The sequence below is a fragment of the Bos javanicus genome, chromosome 14 (assembly GCF_032452875.1).
Source record: "Bos javanicus breed banteng chromosome 14, ARS-OSU_banteng_1.0, whole genome shotgun sequence".
Lineage (NCBI taxonomy): Eukaryota > Metazoa > Chordata > Mammalia > Artiodactyla > Bovidae > Bos > Bos javanicus.
In genome coordinates, this window is record NC_083881.1 from 74,588,934 (window position 1) to 74,608,955 (window position 20,022).

Sequence of the window (20,022 nt, forward strand, 5' to 3'; positions counted from 1 at the left end):
TTCAGAATAACTGCTTTCTCTGATTCTCTGGTTTATTCTGTAATCATTTAAATAAAGGGATATTCATTATATTTAGGATCATATAAAAACTAATACACTCAGAGTGAGACAATTTTATGAACAAAATTCAATACAAAAATTTTTGAATTATTTTAATTCTGAGGATCAGTGCTTGACAAATTTCTTGTCTTGAACTTAAATCCAGATAGTTACATTTGCTATATTTAAATAACCACTAGATGAGAGAGACAATTACTCTAATTAAACAGTTGCAGTTGTCTCCTGGTGTATTTCCCTTAAACAATAATAGACTTGAATTTCTCCCTCCACTCATTAGCTTATAAACAGTTTTTTTTTTTTTTTTAATCTAGGGTACATTACCGATTCCCATAACAGATACTATGATGATTCCATGAAACATATCCATAAGCATCTATTATCTTTTAAAGTGAATGGGCTGGATAGTGCTTACTCAGTGGACTTTGTATAAAATTGTCTTTATACAAGATGATATGTCATGAAACTGAAATTTTCTTTTCAACCATCTTGAGAATTGATGTAAGATTTGCTAGACAATCAGACTTAAAGGTGATCAGATTAGACGTCTGCTCATAGTTTTCCCTATAACCCAGAGGCTATAGGCAAAACTATATATACTCTTAGTCTATTTCTTAGGGGTGTTTTAAAAGCGATATAAAGGTGCACATTACTGAACTGGAAATAACCAGGTTATTTGATGGATTCCATTTTCTAGATATAACAACTGGTTCATTAAAACATTTGGTGTACAATTTGACAAGTCAGCTGAATGTAAAATATTAAACTAAAATATAAAAATGTTTCTTATAATCTCCAAATAAAAATTTAAATATCTTTATAATTATTTCATTTTTTAAAAATCAAGACACTGTTATATGGAAATAAAGCATGCTGACTTCACCTAGATACTTGATTAAAATAGGTCATTTCACCATTCTGTAATGTTTTCTGTCATACATGGCTTGCACAGGAAACGTATTCATGTTATAAAGTGTGATTTGTGCCATCATACCTTCCAACAGGATAATGCCCATGAGGAAAATAAAACATATCATTAAATTTAAAATATATTCTCTTAGAAAACAGCCAGCTCTGATTAGTCAAAATCTTGGAAAAGCGAATGTCGGCACTATTTTAGCTAAAAATGGAAATAGATTGCTTTATACACAGTGCTTATCAAAGGTCATTTAAAATGTAATCTGACTTTGCAATCCCTTACTTCATATGTTTCTTTAGAGGTCGTGACCTAGTAGAACACAGGAGATTGAGAGTAGCAGCATCATGTAATCCATGCCACAGGATCCTTACATATTTTTTCATACACAATGGAAACACTATTGCATGGACTTCAAAATATTAATTTATTTTCAAAGACGTTTAAACACTCAGGATCAGTTCAGTTCAGTCGCTCAGTCGTGTCTGACTCTTTGTGACCCCATGAATCGCAGCACGCCAGGCCTCCCTGTCCATCACCAACTCCCAGAGTTCACCCAGACTCACGTCCATCGAGTCAGTGATGCCATCCAGCCATCTCATCCTCTGTTGTCCCCTTCTCCTCCTGCCCCCAATCCCTCCCAGCATCAGAGTCTTTTCCAATGAGTCAACTCTTCTCATGAGGTGGCCAAAGTACTGGAGTTTCAGCTTTAGCATCATTCCTTCCAAAGAAATCCCAAGGCTGATCTCCTTCAGAATGGACTGGTTGGATCTCCTCGCTCAGGATAGGCCATCTTTTAAATAAGGTTTAACCTGTATTATTTTATCAGATCATTGGTTGTTCTTTTATTTGATGTTTAACCTGCTACAAAATTAATTTTATGTTACTATATTGTCACTCTGGACTTTTTTATACTTAGAAGTTGATTGAATTTTGTTTTTCCTGTGAGCTCTAGAATGTTTTACTAAAACCTGAATGTAGTCAGCCTATTTTTGACCATAATTGACTGATTTTCTCCCATCTAATAGAGGTTCCCATTAAATAAAAGTGGTAAAAGATGCCATCTTCAGAGTACATTAAATGAATCAAAATTCTACATTTGCTTGTCTGGTAAAAGAATGATTCTTTCCAGCTTTGTTGGATCTTTGCCCTTATTTTGGTGGAATCTGTGGAGAATCTTTTCTCTATCTCATGAAGATGTGGTCGTCTGTATTCCTTTTATAATCTGTCTAGGGTAATCTCATAGTATCTCACCTGTACTTTCTTCCTCTGAGGCAGTTCCAGTATTAAAGCCTTTCTGTTTGCACTTACACAGGCTCTCCCTGGGAGAGACTAGCTCACCTGTCAAAATACCGTAACTGGTGATTACTAGCGCCTCCAGAGACAACGTCCGTACTACTGCCAAATTCAGAAAGTCTGAAATTTTAGCAACTGCTAAGGTCATCAACTTCTACCATCCTTAGATTCTTAATCATGGGGGATGGCTTTTATAGTTATTGGTTCTGTAGTGGAGTGGGCCTTTTATGGTAAAACTGTGATGTGGGAATATATATATATATAAACATATATAAACATATATATATAAACATATATATATGTTTATACACACATATATGTTTATACACATTAATATGTTTTATATACACAAACATATATATATTTATACACATTAATATGTTTATATACATATATAAACATATTAAACATATATAAAATATGTTTAATCAGAAGAATTTCTATTCTAATATGTGGGTATTGAGAGCCAGACCTCTTAGCCATGATTGGAAAAAAAAAAAAAAAAAGACACCTCAACACTGAGAGAAGAAAGATCAGGTAAAACATATGGCAAAGAAAGAATAAAGATTTTGTGTTAAAGGCTCAGGGAAGAAAAGCAAATTAAAATTAAACCAGTATGGGCCTTAAGCTTCACATTCCAGTGTATTGGTGTGGATGCGAAGGAGCTAAGAGAAGTTTCCCTGGAGCTGAGGACATGTGTTGGGCCTGAGGTTTACTGATAGCCCTTGGAACATAAATCCCTGGGTATCAGGGAGATATCTAAATAATATCTGTGGAGACTAGAAAGGATGATAATTGAGTAATAGCACAAGAGTTTTCAAAATCTTTATGACACATAATTTTGTTCATGTCTATGAAACTCATGAAATTAAAAGAGATGTTACAACAGAGTAGTTAAGAGCCAAGACTCTGAGCAGCACTGTTTTTTTCAAAATCTAGGTCTCTCTTTTACCAGCTCTATAATTCTGGGCAGGTTATTTAACTTCTTCTTTGTCTTGGTTTTCCTATGTTAGAGTGTGTAGCACAGGGCTATGGTCAGGATCAGTTAAGTTGATTAATGTAAAGTATTAATACTTATAAGAGTGCCTGGTACATTAAAAAAAAAAAGATGCTCAATACATGTTAGCTAAAAATGCCATGAGAGTAATTATGGTATTATATTGTTATAAAAATATTATAGTTATGAAAATACTATAATGTTATAAAGGAAAAGGGAATTTGACCTGTTTTTATCATCTAGCCTTGAATTACTCATCCCCAAGTAGTTTTCAGAAACTTGCTCTTAGATTTTGATAAGGAGTTTATTTTCAGGTCCATTTCAGGACACATTTAAGATACTGCAATACAATATATTTTTTATAAATTCACAACATAAGAGCAATTTCTTATCTTTTGTTTCCCAATTTATAAAACTTTTTTGAAGTAGATAAGGAAGAAAACTCTACAGATGAGAAAAGTAACTCTGGCTAGAAGCCTATATTTATGAGCATGTGATTTGATAGAGAATAGAGCCAGCATCAGGCCAGAAAAACATTTATAATTAGAGTGGTGATCATCTATTGCCTTGAGCATGGGAAAGATCATAAAGTTAATTTTAAAGATTCTTTACTAGGATTTTTCACAAGGTAAATAAAAAAGTTTATTTTTACCTTTAATAATAATAAAATCTGATAACTAATTTACTTTTGTAAAATACTAAATTACAACTGTCTTTTGCTTTTGTTGGAGAAGGCAATGGCACCCCACTCCAGTACTCTTGCCTGGAAAATCCCATGGACGGAGGAGCCTGGTAGGCTGCAGTCCATTCTCTTGGCAAAACTCTTGTTAGCCTTTGACATGCTTTATTTTGTACACCAAGGCCAAACTTGCCTGTTACTCCAGGTATCTCTTGACTTTCTACTTTTGCATTCTAATCTCCTATGATGAAAAGGACATCTTTTTTTGGTGTTAGTTCTCAAATGTCATGTAGGTCTTCATAGAACTGTTCAACTTCAGCTTCTTCAATATTAGTGGTTGGGACATAGACTTGGATTATGGTGATGTTGAATTGTTTGCCTTGGAAACCAATAGAGATCATTCTGTCGTTTTTGAGATTGCACCCAAGTATTGCATTTTGGACTCTTTTGTTGACTATAAGGGCTACTTCATTTCTTCTAAGGGATTCTTGCCCACAGTAGATATAATGGTCATCTGAATTAAATTCAGCCATTCCCATCCATTTTAGTTCACTGGTCCCTAAAACGGAGAAGGCAATGGCACCCCACTCCAGTACTCTTGCCTGAAAAATCCCATGGACGGAGGAGCCTGGTAGGCTGCAGTCCACAGGGTCTCTAAGAGTTGGACACGACTGAGCGACTTCACTTTCAGTTTTCACTTTCATGCGTTGGAGAAGGAAGTGGCAACCCACTCCAATGTTCTTGCCTGGAGAATCCCAGGGATGGGGGAGCCTGGTGGGCTGCTGTCTATGGAGTCACACAGAGTCGGACACGACTGAAGCAACTTAGCAGCAGCAGGTCCCTAAAAAGTCTATGTTCACTCTTGCCATCTCCTGCTTGACCACATACAGTTTACCTTGATTCATGGACCTAACATTCCAGGTTCCTATGAAATATTGTTCTTTATAGCATCAGGCTTTACTTTTGCCACCAGGCACATCATTCAGGAGATCAACCCTAAATATTCATTGGAAGGACTGATGCTGAAGCTGAAGTTCCAATACTTTGACCTCCTGATGTGAAGAGCTGACTCATTGGAAAAGACCATGATGCTGGGGAGATTGAGGGCAAGAGGAAAAGGGTAAAACAGAGAATTAGATGGTGGATAGTATCGCCAACTCAGTGGGCCTGAGTATGATCAAGTTCGGGGACATAGTGACGGACAGGGAAGCCTAGCATACTGCAGTTCATGGGGTCACAGTCGGATATGACTTAGCGACTGAATAACAACAACTTGGTTAAGATTTGTCTCAAATGAATGGCTTTAAGAGTAAATTTTAGCAACCTGAGCTTTAGAGTATCTTCAACAGCAACTCAAGGACTCTTACCTAGAAAGCAGCTCATTATTCATCTCTTTTGAGCAGTTGCCCAAATGAAACAATGGTGTCATACATTTTATTAACATGCAGCACAAAAATCCCTGCTTACTAAACAGTTCTGAGTCCAGGAAAGCCTTGGGCCTTCTTCCAACTATTAATGTAGAAAAAAAAAAAATTACCAAACTTACCTACATCAGCAGAAAGCAAATACCTAATGCCATTCCATAATAAATTTGAGTATTCTTGCCCTAAATGCAGCTTTTTAAGCTTCTACAATCTTATTCTAACTCCATCCAGATTCTACTGTTGATCATGATGACGAGAAATAAAATTAGAAAGACAAACATGACAGGAATTAAATGCCTTTAGTCTCAAGAAGGCCCGGAGAAGGCAATGGCACCCCACTCCAGTACTCTTGCCTGGAAAATCCCATGGAAGGAGGAGCCTGGTAGGCTGCAGTCCATGGGGTCGCTGAGGGTCGGACACGACCGAGCGACTTCACTTTCACTTTTCACTTTCGTGCATTGGAGAAGGAAATGGCAACCCACTCCAGTGTTCTTGCCTGGAGAATCCCAGGGACGGGGAGCCTGGTGGGCTGCTGTCTATGGGGTTGCACAGTTGGACACGACTGAAGGGACTTAGCAGCAGCAGCAGCAGCAGCAGTCTCAAGAAGGCACTCCTGCTGTTACTCATAATCACATACGGATCCTTGAATGTGGTGACCTGAGAACCAGGTGTTGACCTTTACCTACCCAGGGCATCAACACTCTCTGGAGTCTTTTCCTCTAGCTTTTCTACAGCTTGTGTAAAGTGGAAGTATCTCTGCCTTCCAAAATCATGCCACAGAGAATGATTTTGATGGCATCTAATCAAAATCTAGACTTCCGCAAACATATATAACCTTGGGAATATATTTATCTTCCTGTCCTCAAACTGGTTGACAACTGTAGCTTTCACTTTGGGGCACCATTCTTTAAGCCTGAGAATTTGGGTTTGGGAGGAAGATGATAGCTTATTGAAAGGACTGAGCACTCACATTCTGGAGTATGTAAGATCCAGTAAAGCATTCTTGCAAATATATTTAACTTTGGCTTACAAGATCACAGGGCATTTACTTTTAGATATGTTAAAGATATATAGGTGTACCATCATTATCCAACCAAATGATTGTCTAGTCAACCTAAGGTCATTTAAAATAAAATGAAGTGAAGTCGCTCAGTCATGTCTGACTCTTTGCAACCCCATGGACTGTAGCCTACCAGGCTGCTCCCTCCATGGGATTCTCCAGGCAAGAGTACTGGAGTGGGTTGCCATTTCCTTCTCCATTAAAGGCTTGGGTAATATATGTTACCAAATAACATTCTTCCCTCATTTTTTTTTTTCCACTTCTATAGGGATATAAGGATTAACTACTGTCTGTTGGCTAACATGAGGAAGGTTAAAGATCAAGATTTTCTAGTCATAGCCTTTAAACTGTGACTATCCAAACCTTTATTATTGTGGCTTGTTGGCTCTGATTAATGTGGCTTGTTGGCTCTGATTAAGTTGTTCTATATTTACAACTTCAGAGTACTGTTTTTACTTTAGAAGGGACTCAAGCCATGATTTTGAGAGTCCATCCAGCACTCAGACTGGGAGTTCACCACGCCTGAGCGGAAGTTATGTGGGCAACTCAATAACAGTGTGTGTCTGTGGACCTGCACCCTCTACAGTTTAGGAGAGCTTGGTTTTGATTCTTCTCTTGGTGCACAATTCTTTGTATTGCCATGTCTGCTCAAGGGAAATATACTTAACTTTATTGTAAAGTATCATTTGGCTTAAAATATCTCCTCTTCCACTGCAATCTTTGTCTGGAAGTGTCCAAAAATTAAGTTTTGGTAAGGCAAGGTAACTATCTAACCATTTGACAATTCACCTAGAAATCTTGCCTAGAATTTTATCTTACTATAAAATGTAAGACACAGATGTTAGCCACAAAAGTAAAATAGACACAAACTGATAAGCAGAGTTTTTTCATGTTTAAATACTACTAACTACAATTGTGGGCTCTATGCCTGTCATGATTAAGAGAGAAAAATGTATCTGTTTTATTATTTATTTCAAGATTTAACAGGAGTTGTTTCTAAGTTTCCTTTCTTATTTTCTATCTACATCTAAAATATTGTATATATTACCCTGTGGCTTAAGTAAATATTGTGTATTTTCTAATATGTCATTTTTTTCACCTTTACCTATTTATAAAAGACATAAAATTATAATATTTTAAAGCATACAATGTGATGATTTGATATACATTGTGAAAATTTTTCTGCAATTGGAGTAATTAGCACACCTATCACATCAGATATTTATCATTTTTTATAAGAATACAAGCTCTACTCTCTTAGCAAATTTCGGTTATATAATACAGTATTATCAATTACAGTCACAAGGTCATGCAGGAGAACAAAAGATCTTATTCCTCTTATAACTGAAAATTTGTACTCTTTTACCAGCCTCTCCTAATTTCTTCTACTCCTTGCCCTTGGCAACCAGCATTCTGTTTCTGAGTTTGAGTTTCTGTTTTTGAGATTTTACATACAAGTGATGCCATGTAATATTTGTTTTTCTCTGTCTAGCTTATTTCACTTAACATAATAGTCTTCAGGTACATTCAGATTCTAAATGGCAGGAATTCCTTCTTTTTAAAGCTGAATAATATGCTACTTTATATGTCACATTTTCTTTATTCTTTCAAACTCATGGCAGTTAGATTGTTTCCACACCTTGGCTATTGTGAATAATACTACAGTGAATATGAGGGTGCAGATATCTTTTTGAGATTATGGTTTCATTTCCTTTACTTCTTTTCATTTACTTCTGGATATAGATCCAGAAGTGAGATTGCTGGATCATATTCTGGCTCTATATTTAATTTCATGAGAAGACTCTGTAATGTTTTCCATAGTGGCTATATTACTGGGGTGACCAAAACAGTCATTTAGTTTTTTCCCATGAGATGGCTGTAGTAGAGTTTAGTTTTCTTAAATTTCATTTTAAACAATTTTGTTACATTGTATTGTGACAGCTATCATATCAGCATACATTTAAAAAGGATTTATCAAAATATCTGCACTTACGTTTAGCCATGTTAATATTGAAGATGGAAAAAAAATTCAGACAGTACACTGAATCAGGAGAAAACATTTGCTATTGATATGACCGATAGGCATTAATATCTAAAATATATACACAGTTCATACAACTAAAAAAATAAATAAACAACCCTACTAAAAATGGGCAAAAATGGAATGTAGGTGGACAACAGACACTTGGAAATACGGTCAACATCACTAATTGTCAGGGAAATGCAAATCAAAATCACAATGAAATACTGCCTTATATATGAATATCTTCAAAAGGACACTAATAAATGGGGGCAGAAATGTGGAGAAAGAGAGCCCTGGTACACTCTTGGTGGGAATGTAAATTGATGCAGCCACTGCAGAAAACAGTATGGAAGTTCCTCAGAAAACTAAAAGTACAGCTACCCAGCAGTTACACTCCTGAGTATATATCTGAAAAAAACAAAAACACTAATTTGAAAAGGTGCATTATTTGCAACTTCCAAGATATGAAAGCAAACTTAGTGTCCATCAACAGGCATATATATATATATATGGGTAAACATGAATGGATGAATGAATAAAAATATCAAACTGATGAATGGATAAAGATATATATATGTGTGTGTATGTGTGTGTATATACGTATAGATATACTTTAGTCGCTAAGTCATGTTCAGCTCTTTTTATGACCCTCCATGGACCGTAGCCCGCCAGGTTCCTCTGTTCATGGAATTTCCCAGGCAAGAACACTGGAGTGGTTGCCATTTCCTTCTTCAGGGGTTCTTCCCAATCCAGGGATAGAACCTGCATCTCCTGCATTGGCAGGCAGATTCTTTACCATTGAGCCACCAGGGAAGCCATATGTACAGATACTGAGTAGTACTCCATATCGGAGGACGCAGTGGCACCCCACTCCAGTACTCTTGCCTGGGAAATCCCATGGACGGAGGAGCCTGGTAGGCTGCAGTCCATGGGATCTCGAAGAGTCGGACAAGACTGAGCGACCTCACTTTCACTTTTCCCTTTCCTGCATTGGAGAAGGAAATGGCAACCCACTCCAGTGTTCTTGCCTGGAGAATCCCAGGGACGGGGGAGCCTGGTGGGCTGCCGTGTATGGGGTTGCACAGAGTCGGACACGACTGAAGCGACTTAGCAGCAGCAGCACTACATATATATATATATATATATATATATATATATATATATATATACACACACACACACACACACATATACACATATATATATATATACATATATACAATGAAGTACTATTCAGTCATAACAAAGAGTAAAATGGGAATTTTGCCATTTCCAGCAACATGAATAGACTTGGAAGGCATTATACTAAGTGAATAAGTCAGATAGAAAGAAATGTAATATGATATCATTTATATGTGGAATCTAAAAAGTCCACAAACTAGTGAATCTAAAAAAAACAACAAACTAGTGAAAATAGAAACAGCTTCACAGTTATAGAGAACATAGTATTGGAGAGGGAAGAAGGGATGGGACAGTGTAGAGTCAGAGGACTAAGGGGTGCAAGCTGCTGTGTATAAAATAAGTTACAGTTATATATTGTGCAATGAGCGAGTGAAGTTGCTCAGTCCTGTCTGACTCTTTGAGACCCCATGGACTGTAGCCCACCAGGCTCCTCCATCCAGGGAATTTTCTAGGCAAGAGTACTGGAGTGGGTTGCCATTTCCTTCTCCAGGGGATCTTCCCGACCCAGGGATTGAACCCAGGTGTCCTGCATTGCAGGCAGACGCCTTACTGTCTGAACCACAAGGGAATCCCAATATAATTAATATTTTATAAAAAAAACTACCGATGGAATTTCAAAAAGCGTAGAGCTTAGGCTCTTAAGGGTATAGCAGTGATAAAAGCTTTCATAGTCATTTCTAAAAAGCAACACTTCACAGTTTTCTCTCTCCAGTGGTTCTCTAATATACTTGTAGAAGGAAGGCAATGGAAAACCAAGGATATAAATAGCTGAGCTCTCCACAATGGGGCCTCCTGCCTACTTTCCCTGTTCAAAGAAAAGAGGGGACACCGTCTTGCAATAAAGGCTTCATAGACAACTGGGCTTTTCTAGTGACAGTCGGCATTTGATGACCCACATCTCTTGGTTCTTCTTGTTGCCAGTGATCAGCCTGGCAATGATGGTGAAATGGGAGCAATTAACTAGATGGGGGAGGGCTTCCTTTAACAGTTGAAGGGTACCGCCCAGCACGATTCCAAAGACTTGTAGTGTTTTTAGTGTGGGGGTTTCTCCAAGTTCAAGTGAAGTTTCAGGTATTATGTCGTAGCACTGACTGAGTGATAGGTGTTGGAGGTAGTTGAGTTAGTAAAATTCTGGAAAGCAGTCATTTTTCAGCATGACGTTATCACTTAACTCTAGGTGGACAAGATTGGGACATCTTCCAACTAAGGTAGAGACACCTGATCTCTGCAGATCCTCCAGGTACCCGCTGAGAGGCATCCGGGTGGCGGTCTCTAACACGTGTGCCACAGCCATCTGTACGTCTTTTCAGTGAGGCCACAGCACCAAGAGCGGCTCAGCTCATCCGGTCTGGAACAGCTGTTCAGCAAAGTCTCCAGGACAGATTGAGAGAATCCAGAACACCCAGAAAGGTGTAGACACCATAGATTTGTGTTCTGAGTAAGATTATCTACAATGGGATCTGAAAGCCGGATGCCTTCCAGGCTGAGATGCTGCAGCTTGGGGCGGTGAGACCGAAGGCCATGGAGGGTAGACACAGCCATCAGGGAGTTCCGCAGGCGCAGGTGCTGTAGACAAAAAGGGCTGAGATGTTCAACTAACGGCTGGTCCGTAAGTGATCCTGGGCAGCAGAAGGCAACCACCCCTCGGGACAGCAGTCCACCAACCACGTCTGGTTAGAGGTTTACGCTCGAGAGGTCTATGGTCTGCCAGAGATACTCGTCAGATGCTAGATGATACCATCTCTTACAAACACTGGAGACTTTCAGGAGTTCAGGGAGGCACAGACAGGTAAAGATTCTTAGGAGTAGCTCATCTGGAAGGGAGTCCCAAGAAACACCTGGCAAGTTCTCTCGGTTTGCCTTAGGTCTGCGGACAGTCACAAAGTCCTTGTCATTCCCTTTGCTTTTCGGCCGTTTTCATGGGGGCGAATGGGGGGCTCTGTGGGTGGCCCAGATCTGAAAGCAGTTTCTGGGGGCTGTTCTCATTGTTCGTGGGAGATGTTCATGCTTTTTGAAATCTTAGGGAGAGTGAACCTATAATTTCAAGATACCTTAAAGAGCAAAATTTGAACCACATCTTTTATCTCCCCCTGTCTCCCCCCACCCCCAAAAGTAGACAGGTGTTAACTTTCATTGATCTTTTCTATTTCCTTTCTGGTCACTATTAAAATTTTTCCCATTCTTACCTTTTTTAGTTTCATCTATTAACTTTGGGCCTAATATGTTTTTCCTTTTCTGATTCTTTTAGATATGTAGTTGTTTAATTGAGATCTCCTTTTCCTTAATGTAGGCATTTATGACTGTGACTTTCCTCTTAGATGGAATTATGCTGCATTCAGTAAGTTTGTATGTGGTGTTAGCATGTTCATTTGTCTCAAGGTATTTTTTTTTTAATTTCTTCTATTAGCCATTGGTCATTCGGTAGCATATAGTTTAATCTTCACATATTTGTGAATTTTCCAGTTTCTTTATTGTTATCGATTTCTAGTTTTGTAACATTGTAGTTGGAAACTATATTTGATATTATTTCTGTTTTCCTAAGTTTATTAAGACTTATTTGTGATCTAACACATGATTTAAGTTGGAGAATGTTCCATATTCTTAAAAGGAACGTGGAATCTGCTCCTGTTGGATGGACTCTTCTGTGTACATTTGTTAGATATATCTCGTCTAACATGTATGATAAGACAAATTTTTTAATTGGTTTTCTGTCTGGATGAACTAGCTACTGATGAAAATTGGGTATTGAAGTCCCATTCTATAATAGTATTGCTGTCTATTTCTGTTTTTAGGTTTGTTAATGTTTACAGTATATATTTAGTTGGTCTGAAGTTGGGTATATACATATGTAAATTTGATTATATGTTCTTGATGAATTGACCCTTTATAATTGTATCATATTCTTTGTCTCTTATTACAGCTATTTGCTTAAATATTTTGTCTGATATAAGTATAGCTATGTCTGCCTTTTTTTGTTTTCCTTTTGCATGAAATATCCTTTCTCATTCCTTCACTTTGAGCTTAAATATGTCCTTAAAGCAGAAGTGAATCTCTGTATGCAGCATGTAGTGGGAATTGTTTTATAATTTATTCAATGAATCTATGTCTTTTAATGTGAGAATTTGTTTATTTACATGTTAAGTATATGTGGACTGACTGTATCCACACTATTAGTTGTTTTCTGGCTCTTATGCAGTTCCTTTATTCTTTTCTGCTGCTTTTTATCTCTTGCTTTGCAATTTGATTATTCTTATTTTTTTTGTAGTGGCATGCCTTGATTTCTTTTTCTATACTTTTTAAAGTATCTAGTAGGTTTTTGTCTTGTGGTTTCCATGATACTTACCAAAAAAAAAAAAACTTACAGTGATAACAGTCTACTTTAAACTGATAACTTCAAATGCAGAACAAAGCACTACATTTTTACATGTCCCCTCAAATTTTAAGGTTTTGGTGTCATATTTATACTGTATATCCATTAACAAATTTTATTATAGTTATTTTAGTCCTTTTGTCTTTTGATCTTCATACCAGTATTATATTTAACCACCACCATTATAATATTTCCTCCCTCATGGCTCAGATGATATAGAATCTGTCTGCAATTTGATCCCTGGGTCGGGAAAATCCCCTGGAGAAGGAAATGGCAACCCACTCCAGTATTCTTGCCTGGAAAATCCCATGGACAGACGAGCCTGGAGGACTACAGTCCCTGGGGTCGCAAAGAGTTGGACACGACCGAGTGACTAGCGCTTTCATTTTCACTTTCATTATATTATTATAGTGTTCTCAGGTAGCGTGCTTACCTTTACCAGCAAGTTTTATACGCTCATCTGTTTTTATGTTACTGATTAGTATTCTTTTATTTCAGCTTGAAGAACTCTCTTTAATGTTTTTTGTAAGGTCAGTTCAGTGATGTTCAGCTTTTGTGTTTTCTTTCTTTTTTTTTTTTTTGGAAAACTAGTTCTCTCTTTCTGAATGGCAGCTTTCATGGGTGGAGTATTCTTGGTTGAGTCTTTGTTTTTTTTCCCAGCACTATTAATATATCATCCTTTGCTTTTAAACCTCCAAGGTTTCTGCCGAGAAATCTGCTCACAGTCTTAAAGGTTTTATTTTCTATATAGCAAGGTTTTTTGTTGTTGTTGTTGTTGCTTTTAAGATTCTCTCTTTAACTTTTGCTAATTTAATTATAATGTAATTAATTATAAGGTGTCTTGTTGTGGGGCTCTTAAGTTTTATCCTGACATTATTTAGGCTTCCTGGACTTGGATGTCTTGTTTCTTTTCCCAGATTAGGTATTTTTCAGCCATTATTTCTTTGTGTTAGCTTTTTGACATAAATGTGTGTGTGTGTGTATATATATATATATGTATATGTATATATAGTCACACATATAAATATGCTCTGCTTGATGGTGTCCCATATACCACTTAAGCTATCTTTATTCTTTCTCACTCATTTTTCTTTTCCCCCTTTAATTGGATGAAGTCCATAGCACTGTCTTTGAATTTTCTGATCTTTTCTTCTGCTTATTCTAGCTGTGCCTCTATTGAATTTTTCAGTTCAATGGTGTGCTTCAGTACTACAATTTCTGTTTCTACTTTTCTCTCTAGTGAAATTCTCATGTTCAGTATTTGAACTCCTTACCTTATTGAGCATATTTTTGACTGTTGATTTGAGCTCTCTATTTGGTAAATTGCTCATCTCTATTTTATTAATATTGGTCTCTGAAGATTTTTCTTGTTCTTTTGTTTGAAATATATTCTTTTGTTTCTTGATTTTCCTTGAATTTCTGTTACTATTTTTTTTAATATTTATTTATTTATTTTTGGCTGCACTGGATTTTCATTGCTGCCCATGGACTTTCTCCAGTTGTGGCAAGCAGAGGCTACTTTTAGTTGCAGTTTGTGGACTTCTCATTGAGGTGGCTTCTCTTTTGAGGCTCAGGATCTAGGTGCACGACTTTCAGAGGTTGCGTCCTGTGGGCTCTGGAGTGCTGGCTCAGTAGTTGTGGCTTGTAGGCTGAGTTGTTCCATGGCATGTGGAGTCTTCCTGCATGGCATGTGGAATCTTCCTGCATGGCATGTGGAATCTTCCTGGAACAGGGATTGAGCCCATGTCTCCTGCAATGGCAGGCGGTTTCTTACTCATTAGACCACCAAGGAAGCCCTCTGTGTTAGTTACTGCCCAGCGGCAAAAACAATCATTTATTCCAATCCTTACAGACTGGTCTTATGTAGGACATGAACCTTGTCAATAAACCTAGCTCAGGCTCCTAGTTACTGCTCAAGCCTTTCTAATTGTCCAAACCACTGTCTTTGTTCTTCGTGGCTGCCAGTACTTGAGGGTGTTGCAGGAGCCTCAAGACCTTTCAGTGTCCTGAAGAGGAGGATTGCAATCAGCACCTAGATGCAGGCTGATTAGAAGCCAGATCCTCAGGCAGCAGCTAGGCACATATGCAGTTAACCACACAGTCCTTCCAGGCAGAAAATTATTGCCTGCTCCTTCTGCACTGAATCTTTGTGATATAGTGTGGCAAGTGCTCACAAACCCATTAACTACTTCTTTGACTTAGTTCTCTGAGCCCCACTGGCTATCAGAGATACATGATTTAGGGACCTGTTCCTTGAATGGCAGCTGTAAACATTGGACCCTGGATGTACACAGTTTTTATCCGATACTCTGAGGTGTTTTCCTAACATACAGGCAACTTGGCTATATTGTTGGAAGGAGCTTTAGGGAGAAGACAGGAAAGTGCCCACTAACTGCCCTGGTCTCTGAGGAGGCTCACATGCAGTACAGTATGAAGATGCATGCTCATTAAAAACTGAACCCTCAGGCAGCAGCTTGTAAAGCTGCATTCAGATCCTTTCCAGGGAAAGCCTGGGAGATGGTAGTGCTTGCCAGCTCTCTCTGTGCTGAGCCTTGTGACAATAAATGTTGCAAGCGCTCGTGTTCCTTTTAAGAACTGCTTCTTTGCAAAAATAGTGTGAGACTCCTGAATGCAGGAGTTGGGGCTTCCCGGGTGACACAGTGGTAAAGAATCTGCCTGCCAGTATAGGAGACTCAAGAACAAGAATTCATTTCCTGGGTCTCCGGAAGATCCCCTGGAGTAGGAAATGGCAACCTGTTCCAGTATTCTTTCTTGGAAAACTCTGGATAGAGGAGCCTGGCGGGCTACAATCCATGATGCTGCAAAAGAGTTGGATACAACTGAGCGACAGAGCACACATCTGAACGCAAGCCTTGTTTACTTTCGAGCTAGGTGTTTCGGGAGGCCATCACTCAGGTGGGAGCTCTAAAAGTATGGACACCAGATGTGTGTTCCAAACCCTTTACTCCCGGAGAGAAGCTGGGAGTTGAGGGTTGCCTCCAGATTATATGGCATTGTGCTAGGTGTGGGTTTTAAAGTTAGAGTGTGTCTCAGCTTTCCCTACGGATTTTGGTGTGTGATTTTCTTATTTACCCCATGTGAAGAATTCAGTCAGCTCTAGGTATACCTGTGTACATTCAGTGCGTATATAAGAGGAGGGAAATAGGTGCCTATTTACTATTTTGGTCCAGTCCCTTAAAACCTCATTAAACTGAAAAGTATATGTACTTCAGTTGTTCAAGTAATATTTAGATTAATCTTTAAGTTCTTATGCTTTGCTACAGCAAAAACATGTATTCTAAAATATCATCATTAAGATACTTACCTAAAATTTTAAAATCATATAATCCTTAGTATCTTTGGGTTTTTTTTTCATTTTCATGTTTGTTTTTTTGTTCCAGTTTTCTACACTGAATTACTCTTTGTTATCTTTGCTTATTTTTTTAATTTATTTTTAATTACAGGATAAATACGTAATCCAGAAAGGTTAATTTTGGATTATGTTGGATTTGCTTCTGTGACTTTAATCCTTATCTTGCTGCTTTTGTTATGAAAGGCATACGTAAAGGCCTGCCTCAGGGAGGTAACCTGACTCTGCCCACCCTTGAAGGATGGTGACATTCTTGAATTCTTTGTGTGGCAGAGGGCATGGTGTCCCTCCTCAGCTGCTGACTGGCATGGCCCAGAAATTCACATTTGGGCAGGCCAGAACCACAGAGAGATATGACATCTTTGTTTGTTGATATGAGAGAAGATATTCCATTTCACACCACCAATGAAATGACTGTAAGGAAGTGAGACTAACACATCCCCTTTCCTATGGCTTGCCATTCTAGGAGACAGTTGCGGGAATTGTTCCATCTCTCAGTCCTCCCCAGATCTTAGCCACCCCATGGACTGCCACATGCCAGGCTTCCCTCTCATTCACCATCTCCAGAGTTTGCTCAAAGTCGTGTCCACTGAGTCAATAATACCAACCAACCATCCCATCCTCTGTTGTCTGCTTCACCTCTTGCCCTCAATCTTTCCCAGCAACAGGGTCTTTTCCAATGAGTCAGCTACTTGCATCAGGTGGCCAAAGTACTGGAGCTTCAGCGTCAGCATCAGTCCTTCCAGTGAATATTCAGGACTGATTTCCCGAATATCATGGCATCTGGTCCCATCATTTCATGGCAGATAGATGGGAAAACAATGGAAACAGTGACAGGTTTTATTTTCTTGAGCTCCAGAATCACTGCAGACGGTGACTGCAGACATGAAATTAAAAGACACTTGCTCCTTGAAGAAAAGCTATGACAAACCTAGATAGCATATTAAAAAGCAGAGACATTACCTTGCCGACAAAGGTCCGTGTAGTCAAAACTATGGTTTTTCCAGTAGTCGTGTATAGATGTGAGAGTTGGACCATAAAGACTGAGCACTGAAGAACTGATGCTTTTGAACTGTGGTATTGGAGAAGACTCTTGAGAGTCCCTTGGACTGCAAGGAGATCAAACCAGTCCATCCTAAAGGAAATCAATTCTGAATATTCATTAGAAAGACTGATGCTGAAGCTGAAGCTCTAGTACTTTGGCCACCTGATGTGAAGAGCTGACACATTAGAAAAAACCCTGATGCTGGGAAAGATTGAAGGCAGGAAGAGAAGGGGATGACAGAGGATTAGATGGTTGGATGGCATCACTGACTCAATGGATATGAGTTTGAGTAAACTCCGGGAGCTGGTGAAGGACAGGGAAGCCTGGTGTGCTGCAGTCCATGGGGTTGCAAAGAGTTGGACATGACTGAGTGACTCAACTACAACAAGGTTTGTCAGAGCTTTTCTTTCAAGGAGCAAGTATCTTTTGATTTTGTGACTGTAGTCACTGTCTGCAGTGATTTTGGGACCGAAGGAGGTAAAATCTGTCACTGTTTCCATTTTCTCCCCATCAATTTGCCATGAAATGATGGGACCGGCTCCCATGATCTTAGTTTGTTGAATATTGAGTTTTAAGCCAGGCTTTTCACTCTCCTCTTTCACCTTCATCAAGAGACTCTTTAGTTCCCCTTCACTTTCTGCCATTAGGGTGGTATCATCTGCGTATCTGGGGCTGTTGATATTTCTCCCCACGATCTTGATTCCAGCTTGTGATTCATCCAGCCCAGCATTTCACATGATGCATTGTTTGCAGGAATCAAATGGTCTTGTTACTTTGTTTCCTCACCTCCCCATCTCTGATCCATAAAAGGAGCTGGCATTTAGACCCTGACAAGATGGTGTTTGAGGCACTAGCCTTGAGGATTTCCTTGGCTCAGGTGGTAAACAATCTTCCTGCGATTAGGGAGACTTGGGTTTTGATCCCCTTTTTGGGAACAGCCCCTGGAGAAGGGAATGGCAACCCACTCCAGTTTTCTTGCCTGGAGAATCCTATGGACAGAGGAGCCTGATGGGCTACAGTCCATAAGGTTGTAAGTAGTCAGACAGGACTGGGTGACTTAACCCTTTCACTTTCAGCCTGCCATCTCTTGGTCAGCCAACTCCCGAGTAAAATTCTTCCCTTGTCTCAACACCTCGTCTTGGATTTATTGGCCTGTAATGCGGTAAGCACAGCAGTCTTGGACTCTGTAACAAATGCTTTACAATATGGTGTTGGTTTTTGCTGTACAATGACACAAATCAGCCATAAGTCTCTATATATTCCCATCTTGAGCCTCTCTTTCTCACCCACTCCTACCCCATCTCTCTGGGTTGTCCCAGACCACTTGGCTGAGCTCCTTGTTTCATGTAGCAAACTTCCTACTAGCTGTCTGTTTTACACATGGTAATGTATATATTTCAATACTACTCTATCTGTTTGTCCCACCCTCTCTTTCTCCCACTGTGTTCATAAGTTCATTCTCTACATCTGCATTTCTGTTCTTGCCCTGCAAATAGGTTCATCAGTATCATTTCCTAGAGTCCATATATATGCATTAACATACAATACTTTTGCATATTCATTTTAGCTAAAAAGATACTTAGTAACAGTGCTTTTTCTTTACATTTAAAATCATCTCCTTCAGTCACAATATAAAGCAAAATTAAGGATAAGCATGTGTTAACTTTTGGTAAACATTTTTTTTCTGAAAATTAATTGATTATTTTATCTGTGGGGTGATATTATTTAACCACAGTTTGCTCACAGCTTATAATTTTTCTTGCATTTTATATATATGATATACAAAGTACTTTTACAAAGTTTTTTTGTTTAGTATGGTAATGTTTTGAAGGAGGTATCTGGTGGGGGGTATCTGGTGCTTTGTAATGTCCCTGAGACGATGTGGTCTTTATACGAAATGGAAATCTTACCATAGTTGGTCATAAGCTTGGCAGAGAGTCCTATATTTCACTAGACTTTCATTGGTGGCCTTTGATTATATTTATGGGATTTTTTTTGAAAGGCAATATAATTTTAATATATTTCATTAAAATCAGTTCTTTTAATAATTATAAAAAAAAAAATTACTGTTAGTGAACCACACTTGGATATGTTGGCCTGCATGCAGTGAAGTCAGTCTACTGATGCTGGGTTGTGGTGAAGGGAATGCAGGATTTATTGTGGGACACCAAACAAAGAGTCCAGGGCAGCTAGTACTCCAAACACCAGAGCTCCCTGGATGGGTTTCGTGAAAGCGTTTTTCAAGTTCATGTGGGGGGTACAGTGGTTACGGGTTATGTAATCAATTCATGCACAGTTCTCTGATTGGTTGAGGGTGAGGTAACAGGGAAGTGTCATAGGGGTTAACATTATTGATTCTTAGGCTCTAGTAGGCCTGGAGGCTATGTGTGCATGGTCATCAAATAGTTAACATTTTCCATTTCCTGGGAGCTTTAGCATGTGTAAAGCGACTCTTAAAACGTGTATCAGATACCATTATTTATGTACTTCAGAGATGAGCTAAAGAAGAGGATATTGGGGAAGAGTCTGTCCTGGAAAGGGCCCTTGTTGTTGTTATTGTTCAGTCGCTAATTCATGTCCAACTCTTTGTGACCCCGTGGACT

At 38.7% G+C, this 20,022-nt stretch overlaps 1 protein-coding gene and 1 pseudogene across 1 annotated transcript in view; one reads left to right on the plus strand and one right to left on the minus strand.

Moving 5' to 3' along the window:
• The window catches only part of MMP16 (matrix metallopeptidase 16), a 386,972-nt gene that overhangs the window by 87,804 nt on the left and 279,146 nt on the right, over positions 1-20,022 (plus strand). The gene's annotated exons all lie outside the window — the stretch shown is intronic.
• On the minus strand, positions 10,274-12,177 carry LOC133260749 (S-phase kinase-associated protein 2-like; annotated as a pseudogene).